The 9,461-nt window shown below is 36.4% G+C and overlaps 1 pseudogene; it reads left to right on the top strand.

Moving 5' to 3' along the window:
• Positions 1 to 5,748: 5,748 nt before the first annotated feature.
• LOC149173540 (GEM-like protein 5) lies at positions 5,749 to 6,794 on the top strand (annotated as a pseudogene).
• The last annotated feature ends 2,667 nt before the right edge of the window (positions 6,795 to 9,461 follow it).

The following is a 9,461-nucleotide window of genomic DNA, read 5'->3' on the forward strand; positions in this document are numbered from 1 at the left end:
GTATATATGGATTCAACACCCTGGAAAACCGCTAGGGCACTTCGATTGCACATAATTACCCATCAAACTAATGATTTCAATAGATTCCTGGTGGATTTTAGAGAAATTTGATCAGAAAAACTCACCATAAAATCCAAAAAATCACACTAAAAACAATTCCTTTATAGAATTAATTTAATTGTTTTTATTTATTTAATTTAATTGTGATTTATTAAAATTGTAAATCTAATATTATATTTAAAAATATTTTTAAAGTAATAAATTTATTTATACACTCATAAAGGCCATTTAAATAACAAAATTTTTAATCTCACTGAAAAATTATGTGACTAAATTTATATAAAAATATATATATAAAATCATTAAAAAAATCAATTTCACTAAAAAGCATGTCACTAACTTTATAAAAAAAATAGAACGAGTAAATAAATTATTTTTATTTAATTATAATTTACAATGGTTATCATAAAATAAAAAGTAAATCTAGATAAATTCTTTCCCTTTACGTTTAATTACATTCTTTATTTTACCGCGACTTAACAGATATAACCTCTAGAAAGTGGGCCCTAATGAAATGTGGATAGAGAGAGAGACAAGGTATTACGCAGCATGTCATGTGTTGTTTTCTTCTAACGTTGGAGGTTCTAGAGAATTGCGTGCGTGTCAAAAGAGGAAAGCGTTCCACCTACCCACTACTTTCTATCGGAGTAGTCTTTAACGCGACTTTTTGAAAGCTTTTCCGGCGATTTTTTCCGGTGAAAATCCGGCAGTAATTTATTGGAATCCAAGTTTGATAGCTAATTTCTGCACAATGAAAGCGTCCCAGGGGTTTTTCAAGGTGCTGAATCCGAATATGCAATTAAAAAACCATTTTAACTGCAACAAATCATGATTTCATCTCAATTTCTTCCGCCGAATTCCGTCACCGGAATCTCAAAAAGTCGCATTATAGACAACTCCCTTTCTATCACCGTCATTTTCATTTTCAAATATTGATATTCCCCAACTTTTGCATGCAAGGTGAGGAAATATTTTTAAAGTATAGCAAAGTCAAACTAAAGTTAGAGATGGCACTCTTAATATATGGTGGGGTGGCATTGGGTTAATTATTAATTTGTAGGTTAGTTTTGTTTTTTTTTAATGTTTTGTAATTTTATATTTATGGAAGTGAGACGTTAATCATCATCATCATATAATTAGTTTAAAATATTTTGATTTTTAATTAATTTGTAATTATTTAGAAATTATTTCTAAAATTTATTAAAGTTTTGGTAAGATTAAATATTATTTTTTTTTGAAATTTTAAAATATGAATTATTAATTTTTTATTGATAAAAAAATTAATAATTTTATGTGGTTTAAAATCAATTTTTCAGAATTAAAAATTATTTAAAATAAAATAAAAGCCTCATAAATTAATTATAAAAAATTCAAATATATGGGTTTTTTCATAATTAATATTTTTTTTCCCAAAAAATATAAATATATGGATTTTTCCATAATTAATATTTTATTTTCATTCAATACCATACTTATTTTTAACAATAAATGCCTATGAACCTATAATCATTCTTTGTTTGCTTTCTATTAATTGTTGTATTTTTTCTAACAACAATGTCTTTTCACTTTTTTCCATTAATATATTTTATTAATCATAATATTTTTTTATTGTTTAATTATTTAATTGTTCCCTACCCCTTTTTCATAAAAATATGTTATCATGTACCAATAGATTATTAGCGATTTGATTCTCCCACTAAGTTATATGATCACATTCACCCCATAAGAATTTTCTACTTTTTGCATTAGAGGAAGGTACACCAACCATATTGTACCTGTTTTGTTTTCAAATAGCTTAGTCTCGAAGTCTTTTAAAAGTTAAAAAAAAAGGTTAGTTAATTAGATTTTCATATTGACATTTTCAATACATTGTATTTTAAATATTTATAGAATATATTTTTAATAAATGAAATTGTAATTTAAATATAATTATATTATTTTAATTTTTAATTTTTAATTTAAAATAATTTCCTTGATGGGAGTGATGAATATCGAGACGTGTCAAATGCGTGTGTAATGAATGCATACATTCAGCGGATGGGAAGGAGGACAAATAGCCTGTCCTCCCATTACATAAGGTGTAAGGTGAGTTTAACGGTAATGCGTGTGAAATCTCATTCACTCTCGACGGGAATGTGTGCTAGTAAGGTAAGATGGTGTATGGCGACCGTCGGGGTTTTGAATTGTTATGTTGCTTTAGTGGTATGGTGGTTGACAACTTATGGTCTGAGCAATGGTAGTCTGTCTAGTTTCTTTGGCCCTCCGGTAGTCTGGGAGTGCTAGACAAAACATCGTTGTCGCCTCCTCCACCGTGAACGGTTAGCAAAAACGTTAAGTCTTTCTCCCATTGCCTAGTTCCTCACTTCTGTCAGCAGATTGAGGGAATTTTGCATGGTAATTTGGTCGGCCTTAGTGTATATATCTACCCTACTTGCTAGCTTTCTCAAGTTTTATAAGTGTTTGGGGTGGGGTCTGTGTCTTTTGTTCGTCATCTATCGTTTGGGTCTTCCTTGCGGTGTTCTTACCCTGGAATCTTGAGATGCTCCACTGGGTGAGCAACAATTGGACTTCGTGGTGGAAGAGCGGTCTGGAGGTGATTATGGTGATTGGAAATTAGCTTGGGTTCATTTCTCGTGTCTTTGTACTTTGGTGTCAAGTCCTTCTGCTAGTGTCTTTGCGCCCTAGTGCTTCCCCTATGAGAGGAGAAGAAGAGGTTTCAGTCTAGCTAACACATTTATTATTTGTAGTATTGCTTGCAACCCTCCTGGTTGGTGTGTGGTGGTTATCATCTCTGAGGAGTAGGCTTCTGCTGGATAATTTGGGGCTAGATTTTGGCTCGCTTTGGCTCTAGGTTTGTCGGGAGGTGTTTCAGGTTGGTGTTCGTCCTGTCTTGGGGTCATCTCCCTAGGCACTCACCATGCGTCCTGTGTCATGTAATTCTCGCTCCCAGCCCTAGCAAAGGGGAGCTTTGACCAGTCAATGTGGTCCCGACATCGAGATAAAGGTGGCGTGGGAGGGTCATGCTACTAAGCATCCCATGCAGGGTAGACGTGCTGTTGGATGTGTGATCCGAACGACGTCGAGAGCTTGTGGCGGCAAAGGTGGTGCGAGCGCAGTGCGGGGTGATCGAGCAATTGGTGGTGGTAAGAAAGGTAGTGTGGTGCATGGGGATCAAGTAGGTGCTCATAGTCAGAATTGTTGGCAGGGGCGCGTAGGTGGTGCAGGCCGACAAATTCACTCTGATGTCTGTCATGACTTGCTCCAAACTGTTCTGGATCGCCTAGAAGTTTGCAATAGGACTAGGAATGAAGGACACGAGGTTTTCATTGCTACACTAAATCAATTGCATTACTTTCAATGCCATGTCAAAGAAAGGATTGTGGTGGTTTTGCTTGGACAAAATCTACTAGCTGAAAAGGTTGAGAAGTTGGAAACATGGATGAATCACTTTGAGCAACATGTTTAGTGTTCATATCGTCCCCATCCCCCTCCAGTGATTGGGCTAGACAATCCAGCGTCCATTACTTCTGATGATTAAACATGGTTTTAAGTGTTCTTCTACTTTTGTTTATCTTTTGGTGTTTTTCCCCTATTAAGCTTTGGACTTCTCCCTTAGTTTTTCTATTGTTTCTTTGTCATATGGTGATAACTTTAGTCAATAAACTTAGTCGGGGTGAGACTACTTTCATTTTGAGAACTATGTACTTTCCTTTTGATGAATGAATAGAACCTCATTTTTTTTTGTAAATTTGGTGAGACTACATCTTTATCATGTCCAATATATCACCCCGATTAGACGGGAAATTGAACCAGTGACTTCACATCGATAAGTGCCTTAAAAAAATACCCAATCACCCTCTATCCAAAACTTCATGGACTAAAATAATCAATAATAATACTAATAATAAATTTTTAAATAAAGAAAAAAACTATATTATAATAAACATTTTCAATAATAAAATTAATATAATTGAACACTGAAAACATCCTGTTTTAATAATTATAAAAAACGCTTGCATAATTTATTTGTAAATAAAAGAGAAATCATGAACCTTAATTATCTAGCATAATGAACATGCTTAAACCCAATTACTTTTGGGTTTGAGAAAATGATAGAAAGGAGGGAGAGGTTGTAGTAGCAACATAAGACAACCACTTTATTTCGAGGAGAACTATGTGATTTCATTTAATGAATTTGAGAAAATGTTTATAGAAAACGATTTTCTATAATTTTGTTTTTTATTTCATTGTTTCACTAATAATAAGACGGGCTGCGAAGGCAGCAAGTCCCTGCCACCAAAGCAGCATATTCTTAGTGATAGTAAGCAGAGCTCATTAATCGAGTTGGAAAAGACCTTAGATCGTATAAGCGTGAACAAAGTGGTTTAACACCTAAAATTGAATTTCGATTATGTTTTTTTACTTGTGGCGAGGGTGGATCAGGTAGTGTGCCAGCTGTGACCTCGTCTGCATGTATTACACATGTACACGGTAGAGGCATTACAGACCCGATTCCTACGAGATATTAGTGCTCTGCTAGCAATTGCAAATTCCATTACTAATCACTGGCACTTTTACGCTACACATGTGCATTGTAGAGGCATTACAGACCCGGTTCCTACCAGACATTGGTGCTCTGCTAGCAATTGCCAATTCTAGTACTAATCACTGGCACTTTTCCGATACAAGTTGACAGCGGGAGGGAAGGAAAGTAGTGTTTCGAATCCACTAGGCCATGTGAATTATTGTGAAGTGCACCAACACAAAAACTCGATCAGCAGTAAAGTGCCCGTCTGTTCTATTGGTTGTATTTGTTGCAATTTGCCAAAGTTATGTTTGTTACGGTTAGTGCTAAAAAATAGATCGCGGATGTGGTCGAATTGTCCCTTGTCAATCAACGCAGGTAGTGAAACTCGGTTAGGGACATGCTCACTATGCTTGGGTTCAGCCTTACGCTAACCGAGAGATATCTGAGTATGATTGGGTGACATCTGATTCCGAGTGGAGACAACCTAATTCTGTTTGTATTCTCCCTTATTCAGAGAAGGGTGCAACTCGTATAGTGGCTCAATGATACACAAGCACTCAATTCAAATAATTTAGGCTTCGAACTAACTCTGAAGGTAGGTGGAGTAAGTGACCAGTGATTCAACCCTTGCAAATATTACGAAGCCCATCCACGAGAGCATCTCGTGAAATCTCTATAGAAAGTATCTAAAAAGTGAAAATTGAGTAATAAAAAATGCATTTGAGTCTCCATGATCAAGCACGTGTTTGTGGCAAAAGATATGATAAGAAGATGTGCATGGGAATTTGGCAACGTGTTGATGAGGGATGGAGGTTCTAATTTCGCCGTGAGATTCCGTCGTGAGAGTTCCTACTTAATCATTCTAAATATCATTGGAGAATGGGCTAACATGCAATGAATTTTAGCGACTTTCCAAGATATATGTATGTAATCGTGGTTGTGCCAGGTTAAGACGCGCATGTTTTCCACTTGTCTAAACATGCAATCATTCTTTGAAGGTGTCTTTGAAACAACGATTAAGCAAACTCTACTATGCTTTGCACATTGAGATGGCAACGTAACTATGCTCTGCCTATGGAGGATAGGTAGCCGAAATCAAGGGGATCAGAGCTGTGAAAGCACATGGGACTCGAGGCAACCCATGAGCAGTAGCTTTTGAAATGACTGACAGAGTGGCGCAACCGATCCTTTATCCAAAGCTTGACATTGAAGGGGTCCGACTACACCGGAGGTGCTGAATCAAGATTCAGGTACTTCAGAGAAGGATAGCAGAAAATGGGGCACCAAATTCATAGTCTATCCTTCGGCCCCTTCTGCCCATCCTCACAACCAAGACGCTGCGACGTGGACGGCCCCAAACATCTCATCCCCAGCTCGTATATTGTGCATCCATCACCAGTAGAGCATTCAAAGTGTGCGCTCGCATAAAAAAAATGTTTGATCGAACAAAGCATTCTCTATTTTTTTCTCATATTAGATTTGTCTGTGTGCAGCCCCAATGCAGTCGGTGCAGCACTGCTTCAACAAATGGACCGAGAAAGCCGAGAATTTGGCCTCAGAGGTCTGGACCAACTGCAAGTATAAGTTCACCTTTATCGTATTGTTCTTGCCCGCCTGCTTGCATTTTGAATTAATGGATTTCGTTTAAATGTAGTGAAAACTAGAAACAACATGTCAGATGTGGCGTGGGGTAAGATGACCTTGGGTGTCTAAGCCATAACAGAAGGAGGTTTTGAAGCTCTGTTCCAACAAACCTTTTCCATTTCTCCAGAGAAGAAGTTATAGAAAGTGTATGCTTGTTATATGTCGACTTCCATTGACCCCATTGCGGGAACTTTGTACATCTCCACCGTGAAGATCACATTCTGCAGCAGTCACCCCTTGTCGTTCATCGCTCCCTCTGGAGAGGCGTCCTGGAGTTACTACAGGGTGATTGATGCCTACTTTACTTTATGGAATCCTTTAGTATAAAAATTGGGGGAAATTGGAATAGTGATAAAATTGAATGCAGGTTGGGATCCTGTTAGCGAATCTGATGGTTGTGAATCCTTTTGTAAACAAAGACAATCTCACTGAAAAGTATATTCAGATCGTGACAGTCCACTGTCACAAGTTCTGGTTCTCTGGATTCATTAACTATGAGAAATCCCTGAGAAATTTGTAGGAATCCATCCCGAATTCAACTCGCTCAGCGTCCACCTCGTGAGGATCATCCATCGTCTTGAACCATCAACCGACCCCACAGCTACCCATTAGTCTTATATCTTTGATGTCTAGAAACTGTGTTGCATGTACATGGTGCTCACCGCCACTAGGTATTAGGTATGTCCAGCCCACCCACCGCCACCTGCCTGCCCAGGCCATGACACACCGCATCAACATGCATTCACTCACTGCCACTAGGTACAAGGTGTGTCCAGCCCACCCACCGCCACCTACCTGCCCAGGCCATGACACACCGAACCAACATGCCATTGCATTCACAAATGGCCGAACTAGCCTATTGAACTTTGCTCAGTTAGCGATAATGTCTCGCAAAGATTAGCTGGGAGGTTGCAGTGAACAACGCTCGTTTCTATTGAGATAGAAGAAAGCTTGGAAGGTGCAAGCGAAAGTGACTGCCCAGTTCTGGAATAACAGGTTCGACCAGTTTGGGTTCTTTTTTTTCTTCGCAAAGCACCGAAAGTGTCCATTGAACCTGTCCAGCTAGATCATCTACGTAATTAAATCAAGCTCAAAAATTCAAATTCAAGTTAATAGTATATTCAAATTCAAGTTAATAGTATCTTGTGATGCAAAAATTCAAATTCAAGACTAGGATACAGAAATAGAGAAATTCATAACATTTTAACAATATCTGGATAATCTTTTATGTGGCTTGAATTTCCAGCAATAGCTTGAGAAGCACAACCAACACAGAGGCTACGCTACCTAAAGTAGCAAGGCCATACTACCGTGGTTGGTAGATTACCCAGCCTCCCCTGGCTCTTTCACCATTCGAGCTCAGCTCCTCCCGCAAACAAAGGATTTTACTATGCTCTTGGCGCAGGCCTACCACGCTTTGTGTGTGCGGTGTTTTCACCAGACGGTATTTGCAAATAGTGCCATCCTCTACCGCCATCCTCCCCGCTGGCTGCTTAGTATTCCAGGGTTGTCCTCGTGCATTCTGTTAGGTAGGCTATGACAGGAACAAGCGTTCTGTTAGGTAGGCTTTGACAGAAACAAGTGTAATTGAACTGGGCCTGCTTCAGATTAGCTTCCGGAAGGTAGCACCTTCTTCTGGAAAACCGATGCCTCTGCAACAAAAGGAAAAGCTAACACAAATATGGGAGTTTGAAATTTTTTATGGGAGTTTGAAAAGTGAAGGCGGTGAAGGCCACCGAACACACGAAATGTGCATGGCGTGCAGGGGGCAGTGGGATGGGTGTGTAGGTGGCGTGTGCATGGGGTGCAGGGGTCAGTGGGATGGGTGTGCAGGTGGCAGTGGGAATAACAAGTATAAGCGTTGCTGCATTATAACTTTTAGCATTTTAGCATTTAATACTATAGATTAATGTTAGCATTAGTCTACACTATGAACATATGAGCAAAAAACACACATAATGTATGGTCAGCCTCGGGAAGAGGCCAAATAACATGGCGAAATTGTTTGCGCATAAAAACTTTGCTTAAACTTCTTTTGTACTTGATGGGAAAGACGAACAAGCAGCTAAACTAATGTTTACAGACTAATTATCGATTACTATAGTCCCATGCCATTGCCAGATGACAGGGACTGATAATGGCATTCCTTGTTTTATTGCTTGTATCCATGTTCCATATCTTCCATAATACATTAGTTATGACCCCTATAAAGTATCTGAATAATTATGCAGAAATTGTAAATCTGATTGATTTATAATGACGAGAGTCGAGCCATTCAAGTTCAAATAAGTGAATGCATTTCTTAATATTGTAAATACACTAGTATGAATTCTTAATGTAAACTTGACTAAGGTATATTAGTGGATATGCTTGGCTAAAGTATGATTAGTGGATAGCTAGGCATATATGTGCAATCATCAAAGATAAATCTCAAAATTGGATCCAAAAACATAAAAGGGATATTGACTAAATATATAAATGAATGAAAAAATATAATTATAATTTATTTATATTAAAAAAATTAAATTATAATTATAAAAATAATATTTTATTAAATATTATTAAAAAAATATAATGTTAATCGATTTTTATTGAGAATTCAAAATATAAAAAACCATTGAATTTCACACATTATTTTGTTTCATGTTCTTAACTTTATATTTTAGTATTGGAGCGGTTTAAAAGTCTTGAAAACACAATTTTATAAATTAGTTATTTATAATTTAATATTGATGGTTTTAATAAATTATATTTTAAATATTTATTAATAATTGAATATTAAAGACATTATATTTTAATAATGAGAAAAAACACATTGGTAAATAAAAGAGAAGTCATGGTTGTAATGTAATTTTAATTATTTAGCATAATGAACATGTTTAAGTCCAATTATTTTTGTGTCTAGAGAAAATGATAGAGAAAGAGGGAGAGGTTGCAGTAGCAACATAAGGTGAGTATTCTATTTTTTGAAAAAATATGTGATTTTTTTTAATGAATTTGAAAAACTGTTCATGGAAAATGATTTTCTATAATTTTATTTTTATTTTATTAATAATAATAACATTTTTGGTTTTATTACTTGTATTTATGTTTTTTATTTTTTATAATACATTAGTTTTAACCTTTAGAAAATATATGTAGAAATTGTAAATATAATTTATAATGACTACAGTCAAGTCATCCAAATTCAAATAAGTGAATGTATTTGTTGATGGGTTGTTTTTAGTGG

Source organism: Pinus tabuliformis, chromosome 4_2, assembly GCF_031772625.1.
Source record: "Pinus tabuliformis cultivar Carrire ecotype Pingquan chromosome 4_2, CPIR1, whole genome shotgun sequence".
Classification (NCBI taxonomy): Eukaryota; Viridiplantae; Streptophyta; class Pinopsida; order Pinales; family Pinaceae; genus Pinus; species Pinus tabuliformis.